The sequence below is a fragment of the Lotus japonicus genome, chromosome 2 (assembly GCF_012489685.1).
Source record: "Lotus japonicus ecotype B-129 chromosome 2, LjGifu_v1.2".
NCBI classification, from domain to species: Eukaryota; Viridiplantae; Streptophyta; class Magnoliopsida; order Fabales; family Fabaceae; genus Lotus; species Lotus japonicus.
The window spans coordinates 87,206,220-87,231,823 of record NC_080042.1 but is presented as its reverse complement, the minus strand read 5'-3'; the positions used below and the strand labels follow the sequence as shown (position 1 = coordinate 87,231,823).

The 25,604-nt window shown below is 36.1% G+C and overlaps 1 long non-coding RNA gene and 1 pseudogene across 7 annotated transcripts; one reads left to right on the top strand and one right to left on the bottom strand.

The window, feature by feature from the left end:
- Window positions 1-11,479: 11,479 nt before the first annotated feature.
- LOC130740565 (uncharacterized) lies at window positions 11,480-19,467 on the bottom strand. 7 transcript variants are annotated; one of them, XR_009020194.1, is made up of 5 exons: window positions 18,652-19,467; window positions 18,313-18,540; window positions 16,111-17,665; window positions 12,451-12,484; window positions 11,480-12,130 (listed from the first exon to the last, which is right to left on the bottom strand). It is a non-coding gene; the product is annotated as an uncharacterized LOC130740565 (long non-coding RNA). The 7 variants fall into 7 exon arrangements; XR_009020192.1 differs by having other exon boundaries at window positions 11,480-12,484; window positions 16,111-16,201; window positions 17,514-17,665; window positions 18,652-19,459; XR_009020191.1 differs by having other exon boundaries at window positions 11,480-12,484; window positions 16,111-16,201; window positions 17,525-17,665; window positions 18,652-19,458.
- Window positions 19,468-21,337: 1,870 nt separating this feature from the next.
- Window positions 21,338-22,395, top strand: LOC130737185 (probable methyltransferase PMT2; annotated as a pseudogene).
- Window positions 22,396-25,604: the final 3,209 nt, after the last annotated feature.

Genomic DNA, 25,604 nt, shown 5'->3' with positions numbered 1-25,604 from the left:
TTAAGGCCCCCTAGAATATATAAGGCCCCAAAAATATTTTGTATGTATATACTTTATAAGATATATTATTGAGATTTGATAGAGTAATAAAATAATAAAAAATTATGCAACATTAATCGTAACATGGATGATGTAATGTGAGAACTTAAAAGTTCAATGTGGGATGTGCAACTTTGGTAGTTATTACTGTATTATTTTGTATTGTATTGGCAAATTTACATTTTTCTGAAAAATTAATAAATAAAATAGTTGTTGTTTATACATTTCGAAAACTAAAAATATTAAATTGTGTCACTCATAACATTTAGATTTTTAATCACTTATGTATATAATATAGTATTATATAAGTTTGCTCTTCACTCGTTGTTTCTTCTCTAAAAAAAGAATTTTTTTTCATCACTTCAACATTTTCGCCTTAGGCCCCAAAAACTCTCTACACGACACTGGTTCGTGCTAGTCTTGATGTTTAGACTCTATGATTGAAAAAATAATTAAAAGAAAAGAAAATCACAAACAGGGTTGCAAGTTGCAACATAGCAAAAGATTGATTGAGAGAGAGAAATACCCGATGACCAAACAACGACTCTCTTATCAAAATAGTAAACTTTTGAAATCCATTTATTATTATGGTATAGATTTTTATTTAATTATCTAATTCTCTAGGTGACGATACTTTTTCTTTTTTAAAGAAATCGCCACTGACATTAGCGACACCTTAATTTTTTTTTCTAACTTTCTATTATAGTGACTAAAGCAAATCTCTCACAAAATTCTGGTATCAAATTTCCGTCGCTAGTTCATTTTATATGGAGTATTCATTAGGATTTTGTGATGGTAAAGACTTCGTAGAAAATAAATTTCATCATTAATCGCTTTGCAGCAAAAACTTCTTTCTCCATGTTCGGTCACTATTCCCTTTAAATAATATACGAAGATGTTGTGACAAATTTATTTGTCACTAAAATAGAAAGTAAAAAAATTAAAAAATATCGTGCGTGGCGATTTCTTAAAAGAGAAAAAATTGGTATATGATCCCCATTTAGAGTGACGATTTATACTAGCTAAGTAATTAAATAAATTTTTTTACTATAATTGTAAATAGGTTCCAAAAGTACACTACCTTAATAAAAAATCCTTAACAATTCTTACATGAAATAAAGAAAATAAATAAAGGTTAGTTTGCATCATAGCCCAGATTGTTTTTTTTTTTGAAACTGGCCCAAATTTAATACTGTATAAATTCATCACTAAATGGTTACCAAAAAGAATAAGTTAGGAAAATGTTTATATTTTTAACATATATTATAAATAGGATTTAATTAACATGTACTAACACTTTTTTTTTTGAAAGAAACATAGATCTCATAAATCAGACAGGCATGGAAGCCATAGCATCAGAGGTTACAAAAGCATCAAGGCCAGGAGGTCCCTCCTCTATCCAAACCAAAAAAGAGGATGCCCCCCGGGCTAAAAAATCAGCGGCTCGGTTGCCGGAACGACGAACAAACAAAACATCAATGTTTGCAAAAGATAAAGCTAAAGTACGACAATCAGAAATAATCAAATCAAGGTAAGAAGAGCCTCTAGTTCGACGACGCCACCACTGATAAAGCTGCAAGGAATCCGTCTCGAAGCAAACTGAGAAGAAGCCAAGATCAAGAGCAAGCCTCATCGCCCACCGCAAGCAAAGTGCCTCTGCTAGTCCCGCTGATTGCATCATCACCGGAGCTAAAGTTGCAGCTGCCAGGAGAGCACCTTCCTCATCCCTCGCCACCATCCCAAGTCCCGCCATAGCACGCCGCACGGAAGCATCAACATTTACCTTAATCCACCCCACCGCTGGGCGCGACCATGCCGCCGCTTCCGCCCTAGGGGAGCGCTGCAAAGCTCCTGGCCGAGGCAAAGCCTCAAGAGACGCGACCCGAGCAAGGACATGGTCAAGGGATAACTCACGGTTCTGAAACAACAACGCATTCCGAGCCTCCCAAATCACGTACACCACCGTAATGAATTTGTCCACCACCGTCTCACACACCCCATCCCACATTCGGGCCACCACCACATGGAGTGGAGCATCCTCCGTGACCCCAAGCCCCATGATAGCAAACCAGATACGCTGAATCACAGGACAAGAGAGAAGAACATGTACCTCAGTTTCTTCCTCTAATCCACACCATGGACACGACGGATCCACGTCCAGACCCCGACGACGAAGAGCTGTCCTCACAGGAAGATAACCCGCACAAGCTCTCCACATCACCTCTTTGCAACGAGGTAGTGAGTGAGCCTTCCAAACCTGCGTCCAAAACGGACCTGGCACCACAGCAGCTGTAGACGACGATGCCAACAAAGATCTATTCTCCAACCTGAGAAACTCATAGCCACTTTTAGAGGTATACCACCCATCAGGAGAACCTGGCCAGAAAAGACGATCAACACAGCTCTGAATAGGCAAAGGGACCGCTAGAATAACCGCTGCAGAGGCTGGGTTAAAAACCATCTCTACCAAACTCACATTCCATCGACCATTCACTAACAAGTCTGACACCATTTTTAAGTGTAATTCCTCAAAAAGATCCTGACGATAAACCAAAGGTGCACCGTTTGGGAGCCATGCATCATGCAAAATATTCACCGACTGTCCATTCCCAAGTCTCCATCTTCCACCCCTCTCAAAGATCCTACTTGATTTCAAGATACTAGACCAAGCATAGCTGGGCCGATATCCTCTCTTAGCCCCTCTCAGCTCTCCACTAGGAAAATATACTGCCTTGAAAACACGGCTAAACAAGGAATTTGGAAAATGATAAATCCTCCACCAGTTCTTTGCTACAAGAGCCAAGTTAAAAGATTTAAAATCCCGAAAACCAAGTCCACCCTCATCTTTTGCGCGACATAATTTGTCCCATGAAACCCAATGAAGACTCCTTTTAGAAACATCTCCCCCCCAATAGAATTTACTAATCATTCCTTCAATCTGATCACAAAGCCCATCCGGCAGAACAAAGCAGGACATCACATACGCCGGAATAGCTTGAACCACCGCTTTCACAAGTACCTCACGACCCGCTCTCGACAAAGACCTCTCTTTCCACCCTTTGAGCTTCTTCCAAACTCTTTCCTTAACAAAATGAAATATCTGGGACTTCGACTTTCCAATGATAGTCGGTAACCCCAAATACTTATCAAAGCTTTCCACTGCCTTTACTCCTAGCAGCTGTCTTAGCTCATGGAAAAAATTTTGTGGCACGTTGCGGCTAACTGAAAGCATTGATTTATCAAGATTAATAGCTTGGCCTGAAGCCCTCTCATAGGAAGAGAGAATATTACGAATACACTCCGCCTCTTGCACATCTGCTCTAGCAAAAATAACACTGTCGTCTGCAAATAATAAATGTGAGATCACAGGAGCTGATCTAGAAATTTTAACCCCATGCAAAGAGGAATTTAAAACAGCTTTATTAATCATAGCAGAAAATACTTCCCCACACAAAATAAAAAGGTAGGGCGATAGAGGGTCACCTTGTCGCAACCCTCGATGAGGAGCAAAAGGTGCCTGTCTATTCCCGTTATGCAAAATAGAGAAACTCACAAAGGATACACATCGCATAATTAGGTTCACCCAACAAAGTGGGAAGCCCATAGAAGTCATAACAGACTGAAGAAAAGGCCACTCAACCCGGTCGTATGCTTTAGACATATCCAGTTTGAGTGCCATAATGCCATTCCGGCTCTGGATTCTCTTTTTCATAAAGTGAAAGCATTCAAAGGCAATTAACGCATTATCCGTTATAAGCCTACCAGGGACAAAAGCACTTTGCGACTCACAAATTAAATCAGGCAAAATAATCTTCAACCTATTTGCAATGCACTTTGTGATAATCTTAAAGATAACATTACAAAGGCTAATGGGCCTGAATTGGCTAGCATGCTCAGGTATTTTAATTTTAGGAATTAAAACAAGCAAGGTTTGATTCACAATACCTGGATCAATGTTACCCTGAAGCACCTGCAAGCAAAAGTGGGAGACATCATCTCCAATTATAGCCCAAAATTTTTGATAGAATAAAGCTGGTAATCCATCCGCCCCTGGTGCCTTGGTTGGGTGCATCTGAAAAAGAGCCTCCTCTATATCCTCACGGGAGAAAGCTGCCAGAAGCGTCTCCCGATGAGCCGGGGAGACTCTATTAGCGACTAAGGCCACAGCCTCCTCAATCCCGGACGGGTTTGAGCAAGTGAAGAGATCCTGAAAATAAGAAAGAAGCACATGAGCAATCTCCTCATCCGTCTCCACTTCCCTCCCATTTGCATCCTGAATGCATTCAATCATATTACGCCGTCTCCTTTGGGAAGCTTTCTGATGGAAAAAACGAGGATTACAGTCCCCATGGCGAAGCCACGTCGCTCTCGATCTCTGACTCCACATAATCTCCTCATGCTCCAAAAGCACATCAAGCTCTCGCTCCGTCGCCCTGATCTCGTCGAGAACCTCCTGAGTCGAAACCCGTCTTTGGAGACGTTGGAGAAGAACTCTCGCCTCCGAAATCTTCTTTGGAATATCCCCAAAAACGTCTCTCCCCCAACTGTCCAAAGCCTCACCCACCGCAGTAATTTTCTGGGTGATCCCCAATGATGGCCTCCCCCACACCCCATCCACAACCTCCCTACACGCCTCCCCCTGTTGTAACCACAACTCCTCAAATCTGAATCTCCTCTCCCTCTTCTTCTCAACCCTCCTCTTACGATTCCCACAATACACCAAAATCGGGCTATGGTCAGATTTGTACCTCGTTCTATTATAAACTGAAGTCACTGGCCACAATTCTTCCCACGCCTTGTTGACTATGGCATAATCAAGACGCTCCTCTATGTTACCCGGATGCCTGTACTAACACTTAACACTGTAAAAAGTTTTACAAATACATCACATCACATCTTTCCATATTTCATTTTAAATATTTTTCAATTTAAATTTAATTATAATAAGACAAATTGTTGGTGTATCTAATTGGATAACTGTGTAAAATTCGTTTGAACTGTCACTACATAATATTAAATTCTTATTATTATGGATTAAAAGCCTTTGCATCAACATTGTAAACTTTGATTACACATGAATCCAATTAAATTCCACCGAATTAGAAAATATGTTTTTATTTTAATTAAAATTAACAATGAATGTAACTCTCTCTCCTACGTTACATATATCAATTGGATATCAGTGTAGGTGTGTATCCATTAAACTCTATAAATATTATTAGTTTTTTTTTTGCTAAACAAATATTATTAGTTTAGCTAACAATATTTTGTAATATAAATGTTTGAAATTCAACAAGTTGATAAAGTTTTGAAGGTTTTTTATTGTTCAACAAGTTTGAAGTTCTTTAATTTGAATCATTTGTTTATGTTTTAACATCGGATCTTTAATCTTAATAATATATAAAGCTAATCCACCAAAGTGGGTCACATTGTTATTTAATATCCACATGTTTTCATTCTATTGGTTGTTACTATTGAATTTCCAAATGTATTATTCTAATTGGTCCACATTGATTAGTTTTCATAGGTCCAAATTAATGAGTCATCAATAAATCAATAAATAAATCAATAAATTCATACATTAAAAATTTATTAAATCATTAACCGTTTAATTAAGAGATTCAAAATTTGAATCAGTTTTAATGAGGAATATGCCAACCTGTTCATGCCACATGTGGAACCGATAATAAATTTGGAAATATTTTTTTGGGTTTCTAGCAGGAAGATGTAAATTTGGAAATATACCAAGTTCTTAGCCTATTTTCCTTTTTTACACGTTTTTTGATTTCATTCTTTCAATTAACCGGTATTAAATTATTTTTATTAATTAAAAATTTACTATTAATGACTCAATAAATATAAAAAATTAAAAATTAAATCATTGACTTAATAAAAGATGCCACATGTTAAAATTCATAATCTTGTCGTAATCATCATTTTGTTGTTTTAAAAAAGATTCCTTTTTTAAATTGATGAATATTTTTTTTTGAAAGTTAAATTGATGAAAAAAAAGCATATTTTACTAATTCCTTTTTTAAATTGATTAATGGATACTATACTGGAATTTGACAAATATGCTTATTTTGGAATTTTAAAAAAGTAAATTTGAATCTTTTAAAAATTAAATAAAAAAGGCATTGATATTTTGTTAAAAAAAAGGTTGGCAATGATGATACTAATTGAATGGATTCTATACTTTTTCCTATGCATTCATGGCCACATTGCATTCAAGGCAAAAGCTACAACTAAAATGCTATTGGATGATGCGATCATATAACTGTGTATTCGTATTTCTATAGGTGTGTCTCTATGTTTAAGTCTCGCAGGTTGTCCTTGAGTGATGATTTTTTTTTCTAGCCTGTAAGCAACAAAATTTGTGTTGAAGAAAGCTCAACTCTTCAAACCAACATTTCCCGCCTGCAAAGATAAAACGTTTGGCATCCGCCAAAGATCAATCATAATAGAGATGTTGGAGCAAGTTGATAGAAGAGTCTTTTATTGAGGATGCATCTCTTTCTGTTGCTATGGTAGGAGGATGATTTTTTGTATGAAATTGTTATACCTATAAAACGGAGGATGACTTTCATTTTATATTCAATATAAAAATCATATTTAATTATATATTATTCTTTTTTCATGAATATTTCATACAACTCTTACTAAATTTAACTAATTTTTAAATATTATTCTTTTCCAAGAAGTTTACTAAGTAATCATGACAAAATTCTGCCTCTTAGAGTCTCAGCAATGATATGAGGGGGAGCAAGAACAGATAGAGAGGAGTTTTTTTTTCTGCATCATCACTCTCTTCACCACCATCGAACTCATTTGGTTGCTAGGCTTTCACCTTACAGTTGTCGAAGGATCCTTCTTTTATTTGAAGAAAGAGATCACCAACAATGGTACCTACACCAAAGATTTGACTGTTCTTAGAATTGACTTAATAAAAGTATTCATAATGGACAACTCTCATCAGGATTTTCCTTGCCCTCTATGTTCTTTATTCATTTCTTTATTGCTTATCAAATTGTGGTGTTTTATTAGGTGTTATAATTTGTTACACTTAATAGAAATTTACTTTAAACTGCCAATTTTAGATAATATATATGATTTTGTTTCTAACGAGCATAGATTAATGTTAAAATGTACTACATAATTATACAATTATATAGTATTCTTTTGTTTTGTTGAAATTAAATAATAAAAAGCTCTTATGGGGAGAGAAAGTTTACAAGAAAATAATATGTTATGTTAAAACTAATATAAAAGTACATTTTTACACAAAATAAAAAAAAAAATCATAATTTATATTTTGTTACAAGAGGAAATTATTTTCATAATTTATTTAATAATTTTAAAAGTATTTTTTAAACTAATAATTTAAAAGTAAAACATAAATAAAAATATGAAAATTTAACCGTATAAATATATTGTGGGTATATATATATATATATATTTGTGACATGTATAAATTACGCGATAAAAAAGTCTCCCAAGATAAAGTATTCTACATCGAAATAATTTAATGTTAAAACATATTTTTAATTAAATTTTAATTTTATTTCAGTACCTTTTTTATTCATTTTCTAAATAATTTTACAAGTAAATATATATACCAAAGTACGGTTATGATGATAAAAATATGTCGTGTTAGAATATATTAATATATACATAGTCAATATTGTTTTATGTGAAATTATACAGTTTACGAGAAGATGCTTTTATTAAGCGGAGTAACATTTTACGAGAAGATGCTTTTATGTAAGATTAATAAAACAATAAAGTTTTATAAAATTTCACTACTTTAAAATATAACTCCATGTTAAAAGTATATTACATAAAAAAATAATTTCCTTTTATTTTGGGAAAAGTTACAAAATAAACTTATCCCACGAGGAGAAAGACTCGTTCGTGTTAAAACTAATAAAATATACACACATATATATATACACACACAATCATTTAAATTTTTAAAATATATGTTTTTTTGACGAGTACTTGCTTCTGATGGTTTTCTTGTTAGATTTATTCTAAGCTTGCGTCGATTGAGGATTCAATTTCATAACATACTTTAATGAAACATATAGCTAACCTGATCATTGACTATTCAACAATGAAGTTATCCATGAGAATGATGGTGTTGCAAAGGAAACCATATTTGATCTGAACATTCAGATGCAAAGAAGTTCCAAGTGCTAGTGGGCTTACCAAGAAAAAGAATTGGAAGTCAGACGTGAGTGAATAGAAAAGGAATCAAGACCATTTTTTATCTCATGTATCTGTAATTTGTTTTCTACCTATTAATTTAATACACCACATTTATGAATTAAAAATATTGCGCATTAGATTGAGGTTTATTTAGATTTTTTGAACTGCCCATGTTTTAAACGTGGAGTTGTGCATTCATATAGCATCGGAAGCTATGGTTGCCTTAGAGAGACCATAAATAATATTGCTTATGATTACATTTGAAGGACTCTCAATTGAGGGTTTGAGAATATAATCCAGGGTGTCGGTGAAAGATATATCCTCAATCATAATTGCACAATCCATTGGGGATATATCAACTTTCAAGGGTAAGGGGCTTCATACTAGCGTTGGGTTGAAGCGCACCCATGTCCTAGAAGGAGTTGTTGGTTTGAAGTCGTTGGGTATTAGACATTATTGATGTTGTTGATGGAAGCATGAGGCTGGATTTCTTAGATTGATTGACGTAGATAATACCAATGAACTTGACTCCAAAATTCTTGCATCTCATCATGCTTATTCTTTTAACTTTATGCATAGGATTTCAAAGGGAGAAATTAGACGAGGCAAAGGCTTGGACATAATTTATGAGCCTTTTGAGTCTATGAGCCTTATACAAGTTAAGAAAGTGATTGTCTTACCAAAGCAAAAAAATTACACCTATGAATATGATGTAAGAAACAACAATGATAATGAATATGATGAGCGCATTATTGAAGTATTTTTAAGTTCAAATTAAAGTATGTCATGCCAAATTGATGGATTATTGTTCGATCACATGTCATTACCTTTTTTCATTGTTGGTGGAATTAGTTGAACAAATTTATAGTCAGTTATTTTAATAAATTCATTATGAAAGTAATTTAAAAGATGTACGTAGCCCTCACCTCTTTCTCTTCTTCACAGTCAGTTGTAAGTAACACTCTCTAGAGTACGATCAAAGAGTAGTCTTAAAATTTGTATACTCTATTTTTCTCTTCTTCACGGTCAGTTGTACGTAGCACTCTCGAGAGTACGATCGAAGAGGGGTCTTAAAATTGGTATACTGTATGATGGAAGAAACATACAAACTTCTACCTTGAATGCAGTGTATAAGGAAGTTTTCGATAATATTTATTGTATATTTTATTTTGTGCATAGGAAAATTAACGTGTGTTGTATTGAACGAACATGTATTTACTTATTCTTTTTTACTAAATAAACTATCCAATTTACGAATTGGAAATTTTTACTATTAAACAACATAACTAACATGTGTTTTTGTGGCCTTAGTTGAGTTTTGTTGGTTGTTTGTCGTTTAGATGAGTTTGTTTAGGCTTTGCGGGTGGGTTTTATGGCGTCTCCCCGGGCACGGGTTTTTCTCTTGGTGATTTTGGCTCTTTCTATGTTGCTTCATTTTTTATCCCTGTGAGGAGTATGTAAATCTTGCAAATTTCCTCACACTTTATTAATACATATTTTATTTTCGAAAAAAAACATATAAGATACGTATTAACACGTTTTCTTCAACAGCAAAAAAAGATACATACTATCATAATTTAAATGAATTTAAGTGTTATTTCATTCATATATAACAAAATGAACAACCTAGGGTCATCACACTAGTTATCTGTAAGTTTGTTCTTTTTATTGGACTTCTAGGAAGTTTCCAATTTTCTCATCTCATTAGTCAACACCATTCATTACACAAGATTGTCTGCTACCGTCATCTCCACCCTCTTTCTTTTTCTCGGATCTTTCTTAAAATAGTGGTGCCCACTAGGGTGGGCAACCTTTTTTTTGGTCCACCCATGGACCATCATTTACAACCATTAGATTTGAGAATCTTAGAATATTTTTTCATTGAATGGTTAGGATTGGTTGATGATAAAAAGGGTAAAAATATAATTTGACAATTCCTACATCCACTCCTATTACCAGCTCTTCTTCTCCCAGCTGCGGTGAGGTTTCAAGTTCCATCACTGGCCACACCATCTGGTGTTCCAAAACCACTTGTGCCCGCGTGTGACCAGCGACCCGCGCCACCCAAGTGTACCACCGGTCGCTCCAACCTCTGTCTTGCTCGCACGCCCCCGCGCCGCCCTCCTCTCCCTCAGGCGCGTGAGATCTGCGTGCTCCAGCCTTGATTGTTCTCTGTTGTTGCAGTTGCAGGCATTTTTTTTGTGTTCTGAGAAAATAAAAGGATAAACAGGGAGAAAGGAGAAAAGAAACACAGAGAGAAAGGGGAGGAGGAAGGTGTAATAAGTAAGGTAGAAGAAGAAGAAAAATGGCACCGACACTCCTTGTAGATATGAAAAAATCCTCTTTTTGCAGATCTGAAACACCTAGTTTGCTTCCAGATTTTTCCTCCTTTCCAGATTAAGTTAAATTCCTCTTGTGCAAATAAAGCAGTGAAATTTTCTCAGGTTCAATGAGATTGGGAAGGTTAAGAAAATCCTGATTAGATTATTTGGGTTTGTAGTGGTTTAAAAGTGGAATTGGAATTGAAATGAAAAACCGAGGAAGAAAACTAATTGATTTACAAGTATTGAGAAAGAGGTTTACACTTAAGAGATAGAAAAGATTAATGTTTGCAGCTTATTGAGGGAAGGTAGGTGGCAGTGGGGAAACGAGAAGGGTGGGGCAGCAGTGGGGGGAGAAAGGGAAGGATTGGGGATGATGTTTGGAAATTACTGAAAAGCCCTTTGGTCCACCGGTGGACCAAAAAGAAAGTTGCCCACCCTAGTGAGCACCTAAAATAGTAATGATGTTTGAATATTACAAATATTACTACATATGGTCAACCAGCATAGTGAGTATACATAAGTTTTATCAATATACTCTCTTCTTACATTATTTTCTCCGTTCCATAAAGATTGTTGTTTAACACAAAGATTAAAATGACAACTATTGATAGTATAATTTTTCATTATTTCATTACCCCTAACAAATTTCAATAACATATACCATATAGGTAATAATTTTTTTAAACCCAAGACAAATGCTTATTTAACCTTGCCCTAGCAATACCTTCAAAAGAAAACCTTGCCCTCTCAACAGCCCTAAGAGACAAGTATCACAACATTTGTTTACGTTTTTTTGGGTACAACATTTGTTATGTTTTAATGTCCTGGATGAGTTTGTATTTTGTATTTTTTTTTGATAAGCCATAGAATTTTTATTGAATGGAAGTACAAGAGATACTTCAACCCTATACAAGAGGAAGGAGAGAATTAAAAGGAAAATTACAAGATTGCATCAAGGCTACAAAACCAACCCCAACTTGGAGGAGAGACATTAGGAAAAGGCCTCATTAAAACCTCTCTAGAAAAAAACCCCATTGGGAAAACCTAGAAAAGAAAAAGAGTACAAATTACTAACATCAAAATGGAACCACCAAGATGAGAAAACAACATAGCCAAAAAGTTACAAATTACATCTCCAGACCCACCCTAATAACCAAGGCGAAAAACACCAAATAATGCTCCATCCAAAAAGAACACCAGCAAAGCAAACATACCAGCACCTTACGCCCAAGAAGCTTACAAGAATTGAACACCGCACATCAACTAGCAGAACCCACTCTTCAAACACCTAAATCACCTCCAAGCAAGCACTGGATTGCTATACCATTCGGATAAAGAATACTGAAAGTGTCTCCTACGAGACTTGAGCCACAACCAAGCCTTAAAGCGTTAGCATTTCTGCATATCCAAATCTGCCAAATGACAGCAAGCCAACTGATAAACCTTCTCTCACCTTCAAAGTACTAGCCCACGAAAACTGAATTAGATGATCCTTAGCTAACACAGGGAGCAAATAAGCCAAGAAAGAGAGCACGTGAAGAATGGTTCGTCGATTCAACCTGCGCAGAACAAAAGGAGCAAATAGCAAAAGGCAAAAGAGATATTCCGACGAATTAAATTCGCCTTCGACTGGATACGATCACTTAAGACCTTCCACCCCACTGCATTAGACGGTGCTAAAATTTTCCACATCACCCTAAATCCCCATGTAAACTCATATCATTGAGTCAAAATAATTAATTTAAAATTAAGAATTTTTAAATATTTTCTATAAACCCCATGTAAACTCTAATAATACTGTAACAAAAAAAAAACTAATAATACTAAGATGAGATATTTGAGTCAGAAAAAACCTCAACCTCAACGGGGCAAAACTTACCTTACCTACTTTTCTCTAAATCCCATGATTTTATCTGCACAAATTTAGAAATAAGTTTGTAAAAAACAATACTCCCCCATAGTCAAAAGACAAAACCATAATACAGACCGAGCATCTCTCTTTATGAACGAATTATCAACCCTCTTTCTTCAATAAACTAACACAGGTCCATAGTGTGACTCAAATTCTGCTGGTGGTAAGTGGACTGCAGGTGATGGACCATTATATTATATCCCAAAGGATGTAATTATTGCAAAACCAAGGTTAATTTCAATTTTATCATATTGTTCTGTTCTATTTTTAATGCATTTATTTATTCCTATAAAAAGGTAAAGGGTATTTATTTATTCCTATAAAAAGGTAAAGGGGGCCAAGAAGGATGATAAACATAATTTAAATAAAGAATTGATGTGTGATGTTTGTGCATTTGGAGGAAAAATAAGTGGTTCAAGGCTTCAAGTTAAAAGGAAAATTTAATGAAACCTATAGATAGTATTTTCCTATTTAGTGAATTGTGATTGCATGACACTCCCTTGTGCCTATGGTAGGATTTAAAACTGAACTTCTTAAACTTCACACCAAGTAACACACACAAATCTGGTAGATGAGAGAACAATTCTCAGCCTTTTACAAAAGAAAACAGAATGCACACCAGAAAGTAGAAACTGTGACAAAATCTTCTTATAACTACTCCACAGAATTAAATAACTGCTGAATAACTTCCCTACCATAAAATTTCCCTATTACATAATTAAATAACCACTATAAAACTGTTTTATCACATAACTGCCTGATCACTAACTCTGACATGCTAATTTCTTATTTCTCCTAGAGTGTAGAAACCACATTTTAGGCATGTTCCAAAACCAGACCGACATCTTGATTTTAGAGTTTGTATCTTGAACATTACCAACTGCTGCAGCTATACAAAACTACACTCTTACATAGAGAGTATTACAAGCATATAGGGAACAATATAAAAAGAAGGGAGAACATCATAAATCCTCAAATTCATAGCTGGCTTTCATCACATTGCATTCACAATTGAGCCACAATTACATACAAATTAGAGTAGTTCTTAGCTAACAAATTAGAGTGGTACCTAATCGAATTCAAAACAACATTGCAGACTACTTAATAGAATTGAAAATAACATTCCTAAATTAAAGTATCAGTAGAATTCAAAAAACATTGCTTCATCCAATGAAATCTTTGTCCCTATTCATCTTCACCACTCCCTTCCCCATTGGTTCAGCTTCAACTTCTGTTTCAATCAATTCCATAAACTCTCTAGGTAGCTCCCACCTGAACTCCACCTCCTTGTAGCGCAAGATTTCATTTTCCAGCTCCAATTTGAATTTCCTTGACATCCAGTTAGGATCATAGATAATCAACAACCCTTCAGGTATCTGATACGCTTTCTTGGCCAATCCATCAACAACACAATTACTCAGCCTTCCTATCCACGCTAACTCATATTTATATTTCTTCACATTATCAATTTCTTTATTTTCTAATGGGTCATGCATGAGGATAAGGTTGACTGCCCCTTCACTGTCCATTAAGGCCCTCACTTTTGGGAATTAGTACTTGTGGCATATGTTCACTCCCAACAGGTGAGCCACACTCTCTGCCCTAAAACTGCTACACTTATTTTAAGAATGCACATATCAGACGTCCATATTGGTCCCTCATCACGTGAGCGACTGTAGCCTTCTTTTTGTCCTTCTCCTCCGAGCCGTCCCTCATCACGCCAGCAGCTGTATCCTTCTTCTTGTCCCTTCTCCTTCGAGTCGTCTGTGTGTATAATGACTAGTTTCAAAACCTTGTAAGACTCAAATTGGCAGGGGCGTTGCCTTGCCCCTTAAATGGAATTTTTGAACCGTCGGTATTGATCCACCAGCTAACGTCCAGATAGGGAGCGCTTAATGATGTCCATTTAAGGGGCAATAAATACAAACTCATCCTGGACATCATTAAGCAGTCCCTATCTGGACGTTAGCTGGTGGATCAATACCGGCAGTTCAGAAATTCCATTGAAGGGGCAAGACAACTCACCCGCCAATTTGAGTCTTACAAGGTTTTGAAACTAGTCATTATGCACACAGACGACTCGAAGGAGAAGGGACAAGAAGAAGAATACAGCTGCTGGCGTGATGAGGGACGGCTCGGAGGAGAAGGACAAAAAGAAGGCTACAGTCGCTCACGTGATGAGGGACCAATATGGACTGATATGTGCATTCATTCTCAAAATAAGCTCGGATAAGTGTAGCAGTTTTAGGGCAGAGAGTGTGGCTCACCTGCTAGGAGTGAACATATGCCACAAGTACTAATTCCCAAAAGTGAGGGCCTTAATGGACAGTGAAGGGGCAGTCAACCTTATCCTCATGCATGACCCATTAGAAAATAAAGAAATTGAAAATGTGAAGAAATATAAATATGAGTTAGCGTGGATAGGAAGGCTGAGTAATTGTGTTGTTGATGGATTGGCCAAGAAAGCGTATCAGATACCTGAAGGGTTGTTGATTATTTATGATCCTAACTGGACGTCAAGGAAATTCAGATTGGAGCTGGAAAATGAAATCTTGCGCTACAAGGAGGTGGAGTTCAGGTGGGAGCTACCTAGAGAGTTTATGGAATTGGTTGAAACAGAAGTTGAAGCTGAACCATTTCCCTTCCTAGATGGGGAAGGGAGTGGTGAAGATGAATAGGGACAAAGATTCCATTTGATGAAGCAATGTTTTTTGAATTCTACTGATACTTTAATTTAGGAATGTTATTTTCAATTCTATTAAGTAATCTGCAATGTTGTTTTGAATTCGATTAGGTACCACTCTAATTTGTTAGCTAAGAACTACTCTAATTTGTATGTAATTGTGGCTCAATTGTGAATGCATTGTGATGAAAGTCAGCTATGAATTTGAGGATTTATGATGTTCTCCCTTCTTTTTATATTGTTCCCTATATGTTTGATGCTTGTAATATTCTCTATGTAAGAGTAGTTTTGTATAGCTGCAGCAGGTGGTAATGTTCAAGTACAAACTCTAAAATCAAGATGTCGGTCTGGTTTTGGAACATGCCTAAAATGTGGCTTCTACACTCAAGGAGAAATAAGAAATTAGCATGTCAGAGTTAGTGATCGGGCAGTTATGTGATAAAAAAGTTTTATAGTGGTTATTTAATTATGTAATAGGGAAATTTTATGGTAGGAAAGTTATTCAGCAGTTATTTAATTCTGTGGAGTAGTTATAAGAAGATTTTGTCACAGTTTCTACTTTCTGGTGTGCATTCTGTTTTCTTTTGTAAAAGGCTGAGAATTGTTTTCTCATCTACCAGATTTGTGTGTGTTACTTGGTGTGAAGTTCAAGAAGTTCAGTTTTAAATCCTACCATAGGCGCAATCACAATTCACTAAATAGGAAAATACTATCTATAGGTTTCATTAAATTTTCCTTTTAGCTTGAAGCCTTGAACCACTTATTTTTCTTACTAAGTCACCTCAAATGCACAAAACTAAACGTCACACATCAATTCATCATTTAAATTATGTTTATCATTCTTCTTGGCTCTCTTTCCCTCCTTACCTTTTTATAGGAATAAATAATTCATAAATAAATGCATTAAAAATAGAACATAACAATAGGATAAAATTGAAATTAACCTTGGTTTTGCAATAATTACATCCTTTGGGGATACAATATAGTATAATGGTCCATCCCCTGCAGTCCACTAACCACTAGCATAACTGCTACCTGCATTTGAATAAGAACAACATTTATCATGCACGATCTTTCAATAAATAAAATTACATGTAAGAAAACCACCTACTTCTAAGGTGTACATTAGGAATGCTCAATGGAGGTCTAAGGGGGAGAGTGGTTCATATAACATATAGCAAGAGACACAAGCAGGAAATTTAAGAGCCAATTTAGTTTGTTTTTAGCTTTCATTTTCTGTTTTCATTAATAATAACAAATATCACCTTATTTCACTTTTCTGTATTTCAATTTTCAAAGATATGTACAGAAAACAGAGAAAACAACAAAAGAGTTGCTTTCATTGTTATCTTATGCTTCCTACTATAGACCCTTCTGATCATGGGTCAGCTACCAATAGAGTAGCACTTTTGTAATTATTAGTGAAAATAGAAATTGCATTCTTAAATCAAATAGGTTCTAAGGTGGCATTTTTTCTAAGCTATATAATCATATTCTCAAGAATGATATTTATGGGTCTGCTTAGAGCATCTCCAATGGTGAGATCTTATTTTGGGACTTAACTCCCTTTTTGTGGGCCCAGATTGCCACATATGATTTAAGACACTCATAAGGTCCCTATGCACATTTCACTCTAGTGGTTAAGATCTTATTTTACTTTTGACTGGACCCACAGTACTCAATATATTTATATTATTTATTTCTCTCCCTATTTTTCACTTTGGTTATTGTATTGAAGGAGAGAGAAAAAAAAATATTATTTTATTTAAGATCTCACATTTGAGAGTACCTGAGCTAAGACACGGATCTTAGCAAAAACTAAGATCTCATGCCACGTAGGATAGCTCCAATAGTGAGATCTAATAAGATCCAGATCTTATTTTAAGATCCCAAAATAAGGACTCCATTGGAGATGCTCTTATATCCCGAAATACTATTTCTAGGTATATTTGAAAACATGTTTTGTTGACATTAAAATTAATGGAAATATTTTTCAAAATACAATACGGTAGAGAACTAAGTGGGACTGGAAGTTCTTTATGATAAAATTTCCAAATAATTTCCATTTCCATGATATAAGAGAGAGAACACCTGCTCCTCATGGGAATAAAATAGGTAAAAGCACGGGATAACCTTAATTATGAATCAATAACATTTTTCTCTCAAATACTGTGTAATCCATTTTCTCTTTCACTTCTTTTCTTTGTCTCCCAGTGTAAATCTACCACAGAGGCATTGATATCACACAGATTTCATTATCCACAGTTAAATAACACAGTGGATTCATTCACCAAGAATGAATGTGTTTGGATTCAGATTCTATCAATACATCATAAACAACACTAACCAAATTTTAACCTGAGAAGGGAGCATGAGCAAGAGAATAGTCCTTTGCCTTGTAATGCTCAAACCCATGCACTGGTAGAGTGGTAGAGCATCCGTTGAAAGTTCATCATTATTCCATGTTACAATTATTACTTCTGGTTTTTGTCAATTGCCCTGTTCAAAATATCGTTAACTCACCTTTAGAACAAAGTCAAATTTCCAGGCTTACTAAAGAGGATTGTATAAGCATACTCACTACTCTTTCATTTTATAATACACGATATACATCTTATTTTTGACAAATACAATAAGAATCTCATTGCTTTCACACTAAGCCTTTTTTTCCTGCCATATCTAAATGCAATAAAGATTATGCAGTTAGTGTTAGTTATTCTCTAGAGTCGCTGCTACTAATGCAGTTAGGAATAGAATAAAAAAAATTAAAATGATATCCAACCTCAATGAGACATGACACATTAAATAATGTAATAAGCAACATTATGCTGGTTCGTTATCATCGCTTGTCTTACATACCGAAAGCAATCTAAATATTCCAATTGAGCCAGTTCATTATTTGATCTTTTAGACAAAAAAAAAAAAAACTAATCTCAAACCCCTCATGTCACCAAATATTATGGACCAGGAAATGACACTGAATTAAAATGCTAAGATGCAGCTCCTTTTGTTTAACTGAGCACAGAAGAACCATGAATACCAGTAGTAGCTTATAACGGGGAGGGGGGGGGGTGTTCACAGTATAATAGGCGCAAGGCCAGGACGAGAAGTTCAAGAATTTCATAGTATGCACGGGAAATAAATACCTGCCGTGAAGAAGCAGTGCTACTAAAATCCTTATCACCATCTTCTTCTCCAGGAATATAAGCTAGAACAACCAAAGAAACACCAAAGGGGGCAATTCCTGAGATGAAATAGCTCGTTTGGAAAGACGCCACAATATCCACCTCCCATTGACTGCTTTATAGCTATTTGTCTTTATTGAAGCAATTTTGATAGATGTTTCCCCAGCCAATGACTAAGAGAGTGTCATCCTATTAAGTGATGGAAAGAGATAAAGTTCAGCAGTTTAATCAAGAAATGATAGAGTAACAAATGAAATTACAATTTTAAATACAGTTTTCAAAAACTGCAATCAAACAGACCTTTAGTATTATTCAATACTTGGTAACACATTAGCCAAAAGAAAGGCAATATGAAGTAAAAAAAATTCACTTAATTTTGCAACATGTTTTACTAATATTCCCATCTTCAACGACAAACCAATGGCTACAGTTAGGGCTGGGCACCGGGCGGGTACGGGCCAAAATAACGGGTTGGAGCGGTTTTGAATCAAGAATATCTCAAACCATTTCCGACCGAATGAAGCATCGGATTTTCGGGTTTCGGTTTGCACGAGTTTCGGTTCCGGCGGGTGGGTTGAAACGGTTGTGGATCTAGTGGACCTATGGGTTTGGTAGCAGCAACACAGCGCTCATGAACTGGAGAAGAAAGCAGATAAAATGAGGATGGGGTTGAAGTCTATGGTGGCCAAGAAGAGAGCGTGGTGGTGCTGAGTGCTAGGCGATTATGTGCGTGGTGGCGGAGACGGTTGCATGCATCCGATTTGATCAGAGATTGTTGATTTCTAGAGATCTACAAATATGTTTCACTTTCTCTGCGTTAGAGGGACTTGGGGAGTAGGACATGGGTCTGGTACAACTCGATCTGCAGTCCAAAGAATGAAGGTGATCTTTATTTTGGAAGAAGCACTAAGAACATGGTGAAGCTGAAGAGAAGAATGGGTTCTCTTGTTAGTTAGATGCAAGCTGAACACAGAGGTAGCGTGAATAAAGAAGCAGCAAAAAGTTGTAATTGAGTTTCGTAGTCATAGGTGAGTATTACTAGCTAGCTGTACGTAGCCCATAGGAAAGTGACAAAAAATAAGAAAGAGAAAGAGACAAAGGCATGTGCAGATTGGATTGCTACGTGACAAGCTCTGAGACTAGACTGATGCATGTACAGGCTTTAATTTAAATAAAGTTATTATCGGGCGGGTTCGGGCACCGATGGGTTTTAAAATCCCAACCCGTACCCGCCCGTTTGAGGCATGTTGGAATTTGATGATGTTGATTTTCTTTTGGATCTGATCTGAAACAAACAACACATTACATCGAGTCTGAACTATTGGTTAGATTGCCTCGATCAGTGTGTACATTCAAAGGAAATTGTTGACTATTCAAACACATTACATAGAGTCTGTGGGCTGGGCTTCGAAACACAATTTCCAAACACTTGTACTATATTTCACTTATGTCATAGTATTTAGGGCTAGTATTTAATAACAAAAGTTTGGTACAACTACTAGTGAAGGATAAAATTGTTGGCAAATTTTGTGGTGCCTCTCAATTTTTAAGGGTGTGGTGCCTCCAAGCCGGCGGTGAATAAGAATCTGCCATGTGTATTATTTTTTCCAGATTTTCCTTTTTCCTTCAAATTTCATATGTTTTTGAAAATCCAAAATTAATTATTATTTTAATTGGAGAGGGGTCTTTTAGCAATTATTTGAAAGTTACATTTAATCTTTAACCATGAGTGAGAATTTTTACCATCAAAGTGCTTATTCATATTCTGAGTTCATCTTATTGTCTGCTCTTCATCTTCATCCTGAACCCTAACTAATAGAAGCTTGTTCTGTCTAGATCAAGGATTAAGGTGTGTTTGTTATGTCTATTGTATTCTCTTCGTTTTCGATTCGCCGTCGTTTTCATATGCGAATCATTGTATCGAGGTTCTTCTTCTAGGTTTTCGATTCATATTCTTCTTGAAAGTTAGGGTTTCTTCGATTGCAGCTCTGGGAATGAGTTGGTTGAACGAAGGCGATTAAGGGTGTCTATGTCAAGTTTGTCGTCATCTAACAACTGGGTTTGTGACGTGGGGTTGTTCTGGACTTTTGGACTTCTATTTTGAACAAATGCGATTGAAGGGTCTAACTCGGTGACCATCATCAAGCAATTGTCGGGTTCGTGTGGATGGTTAGACACTGACGAAGCTTCAACACCTCCACAGTTGAAACTCGAAAGTTTTAATCCGAGATTCCGAGATTGAAGGTTCGAAAGCACTCTGGATGGGTTGGCGGCCTCATGATTGCGACAAGCACCAGGAGTAGAAAATGGAAGAAGTTGATTGATGATTTGAAATTAATTTATGGGATTTCTCGCTATAGAATATGTCATGAGGAAGAATTTAAGAGCTTCAAATTATCAGAAGCACCCTCTGTGATTGTTCTGCCACAATAAAGGTAATAAAACCAGAAATTCTAATACTATTGTGGGGTTTTCCTCTTCCATTGTGGGATTTTTAGTTCTTGTGCTATATGCCTGCTCATAGGCTCTTTAATCTTCATTTGAATTTGACTGATTTGGAGAATACATCGGAAGTGACAAAGGAAAAAGTGGAATGGAAGAATATGATGGATTTATATTGTGAACATATCAGATAAGAGGAAACTAAATCATAAGTATTAGTATTAAGATGCAGATGTAGAAGACTTTCAAGCTGATAAAAACTATACTGCAAAACTAAACAAGCACATATGTGAAGATTTCAAAAGCTAAAAGCAAGAGGAACGACTAATATGAGCCTTTAAAAAGCTAAAGCACATATATAGATATGTGCTAAAAGCACATGTGTATATACAATGAATAACCATAAAAAAGAAAGAAATTGTGACGGCAACAGATGCCATCTCTGTTTGAGTCTTAGTTAGGACTTATCTATGTTTGTCCTGTGGAATGAATGATTGGTTAAATTATAAATATTACTAAGGTGAGGTCTACATGTTAATCTGTTATGTTGATGAATGAATACGGTTTAATTGATTCATGGTTTGTTAGGCGAGTTCTGGATTTTACTGGTTTAGCATTGAGGTTGATTCGACAATCTTCTAAAAGCAGTTTTCTTGTTTTGACTTCGAATTTTTTGTTAAGGATCTTGAGTGGTTGGCAAATACTGAATCAGATTGGCCCTTTTCAGGTTTTTGATGGCATAGCCAAGTTCAGCTGATAGTAGGACTAGAAGCTCTGTGCAGATCTTTATAGTAGTTGGTTTATGTTGTTTCTTCTATATATTGGATGCATGGCAGATAAGTGGTTTTGGAAAGGGAGATAGTGTAGCCTTGGAGATTACTAAGAAAGGTGCAGACTATAATATAGTTCCGAATTTAAGTTTTGACTCTCACCATGCTGGTGAAGTTAGCAAAATTGATGAGGTTGATTCAAAACCTAAGGTATATGAACCTTGCACTGCTCGTTATACTGATTACACTCCCTGCCAAGATCAACGGCATGCCATAAACTTTCCTAGATGAAACATGGTTTACTGAGAGAGGCCTTGTCCCTGTGAGGAAGAGAACTTACACTGTTTGATCCCAGCACCCAAAGGGTATGTGACTCCATTTCCATGGCCTAAGAGCCGTGATTATGTTCTGTATGCAAACACACCATACAAGAGTCTTACAGTTGAGAAAGCTATTCAGAACTAGATCCAATATAGGGTAAATGTGTTTAGATTCCCCGATACTTATGGTTTGCAATATGTTTTTATGGTCTTGCAATTTAATACTTCCATTACAATGTTAGTTTGGATATGTTCAGACTGGATAATCTTTGTTTTTTATTGATCAATTTTCAATTGATTATTATACTGAGTTATTTGCATCTATTTTGTGTAGAAAATCATTTTGTGCATTAGTGGCGGTTTTAAACCCCCACTTTGATCAATTTTCAATTGATTATGTTGCTGAGTTATTTGCATCTGTTTTGAGTAGAAAATCATTTTGTACATTGGTGGCGATTTTAAACCCCCACTTTCATGCGTTACAGCAGCCAAAAATTGCAAATATGATTTAAATAGAAACTTGTGGACTTTGGTAATGACGCTTAATATTAAAAAAAGTTAGCCAGGAAAGAATTGAACCAGGGACCTTGCGCCACATACATTTCTAACAACCACTAAGCTAGCAACAATTTTAGTAATTAATTGTCAAAAAATAGAATTAATTGGGTTCATGACTAACTAAGACTCATGTTGGGCCACCACTTTCTTATGAGGCCCAATAAGATTCAATAATGTATTTCTTCGACTTTCTCATCACTGGGACTCATGTTGGACTACTACTCTTCCTTATGAGGTCCAATAATGTCTTTCTCCAACTTTCCCAACACTGTGACTCATGTTGGGCCACTCTTCCTTACGAGGCACAATATGGTATTCCTTTGACTTCCCCATCACCGGGACTCATGTTGGGCAACTACTCTTCCTTATGAGGCCCAGTAAGGTCCAATAAGGCATTTCTTCGAATTTCTCATCAGCTGGACTCATGTTGGGCCACCACTTTTCCTTATGAGGCCCAATAAGGTTCAATAAGTTCTTTCTTCGACTTTCTCATCACCGTGACTCATGTTGGATCACTCTTCCTTATGAGGCCAAATATGGTCTTCATTCGACTTCCCCATCACTGAGACTTATGTTGGCCCCCCCACTCTTACTAATGAGGCCCAATAATGTCTTTCTTCTACTTTCCCATCATTAGGACTCATGTTGGGCCATTTTTTCTTATGAGGCCCAATATGGTCTTTATTCGACTTCCCCATCACTGGGACTCATGTTGGGCCACCACTCTTCCTTATGAGGCCCAATAGGTCCAATAAGGTCTTTCTTTGACTTTCCCATCACCGAAACTCATGTTGGGCCACCACTCTTCCTTATGAGGCCCAATAAGGTCCAATAAGGTCTTTCTTCGACTTTCCCAACACTGTGACTCATGATTGGCTACTCTTCCTCATGAGTCCCAATATGGTCTTCCTTCGACTCCCCATCACCGAGACTCATCTTGGGCCACCACTCTTCCTTATGAGGCCCAATAAGGTCCAATAAAGTCTTTCTTCGACTTTCTTATCGTCGGGACTCATGTTGGGTCATCACTCTTCCTTATGAGGCTCAATAAGGTCTTTCTTCAACTTTTCCAATATTGTGACTCATGTTGGGTCACTCTTCCTCATGAGGCCCAATATGGTCTTCCTTCGACTTCCCCATCACCGGGACTTATGTTGGGCCACCACTCTTCCTCATGAGTCCCAATAAGGTCTTTTCTCGTCTCTCCCATCACTGAGACTCATGTTGGACCACTCTTCCTTATGAAGCCCAATATGATATTCCTTTGACTTCCCCATCACCGGGACTCATGTTGGGTCATTCTTCCATATGAGGCTCAATATGATCTTCCTTTGACATCTCCATCACGGGACTCATGTTGGGCCACCACTTTTCCTTATGAGGCCCAATATGGTCTTTCTTCGACTTCCCCGTCACCGGGACTCATGTTGGACCACCTTTCCTTATAAGCCCCAACAACATTATTTTTAAAATATAATCACATTTTTTTGCTTTACTCATGTTTAAACTAAAAAAAAATTGGATGACAGCTCAAGTGGTAAGAGTTGGAGACATTTAGGATAGGAGGGGAAGGTACAAGGATCAATCCTTAGAGGGTGTAATTTATCTTTCCGATATGAAAAAAAAAACTAGACATGTACATTAAACATTTTTAATACTTCATATTTTAAATACTACTTTTTATTTCTATAAATTATTTTATCTTAAACTTTAAATTAAAATAAAACATGATCATTTCTAATTCACAAATGTATAATGAGTATTATATATATATATATATATTCAAAAAAAGTATTATATATATATATTATATATCTATCATATAAATATGAGACTAATGTGTATAATATATATAGTAATGCGCATAATATGTTTCTAGCGGTTAAGTTATTATTTTTTGGCAGCCTTTAACCGCCACAAAATGCAGATTTACAATTTTGAGGCTGCTGCTGGCTACAAACCCCAAAATATGTAAACCACACAATTTACAATTTTATGCACAAATGACCACAATCAAGATAATATGATAGTACATTACAACAAACACATTTCTACACAGAAAGGCAAGATAGTACCCAAACATGGGTGCATCAGAATGAAACTAGAAAAACATGATCCATTCTAAAGTGTCTTTGTCATGAAGCTTCTCCAAAATCTTTTTAAGATCAGAGACAGAGACAGCCTCCCTGAAATTCCATCAGTAGCCATATCCAACAAGCAAAGGAGAATTATTCATATTCTAAAATATAATAGCCTTTAAGCAACGATGAATCTGCAATGATTTCCGACATTATTATGCTCGCCATATCTAATGGACCTGTAAATTTTCCCACATCACCAAATCATCATAATCAAAATTAAAACTAGATCAAAAGCCTCATGTTCCTTAATATACCAAACACCAATTTGAAAACTGGTCTTATAGCACATTTCGATGAGCTTATTTTCGCTAGCTCTGAATAAATTCTTGCAGTAAAAAATTGTTCACAAAAACTTCTCCACAATCTTTGTCTCATGGTGAAAGTTGTGAATCTCAACAAGTTCAAATCATTCTCAATTATTTGAACTACAATTTGTGTGACTACCCTCTACCTGATATACTCTTCTTATTAGGACTTAAATATACCAATTCTATCATGAGACTCAATCGCAATATACACACAAAAGAGTAACAGGAGACATAAAAGTAAGGCTAATTGGATTCTGCATACAAAATAAGTAAAAACACAATAATGGCTAAGAACGCAAACCTACAGGAATCCAATGACATCTGCGAAATCCATTTACATATAGCCCCTTCATGATTTGCTCCTTTCCCAGGAATATCACCAAACAACTTGCGTGCATCAAGCATGAGGCAACATCTCACATGTAAAAGCATAATCTTGCTCCTCATACAAAAATCTATTTCAAAATTTGTTACTAAACATGAAAATTTTATCTAAAACTAAATATCTGTATCAACGAAAATCAAAATTGAAAATCATGGTTTCACTGACAATCACCTCATCTCCATCCAAAACAAGGTCTTCCTCGACCCAAATCCCAATCAAACGAACAACAGAGGCCAGCAACTACTTTATCTTTCCACCTCCGCGAGCTCTATCTCGTCACCGCCGCCTTTGACAAGCCTCGCCAGTCTCTCGCTTCTTTCCTTATCGAG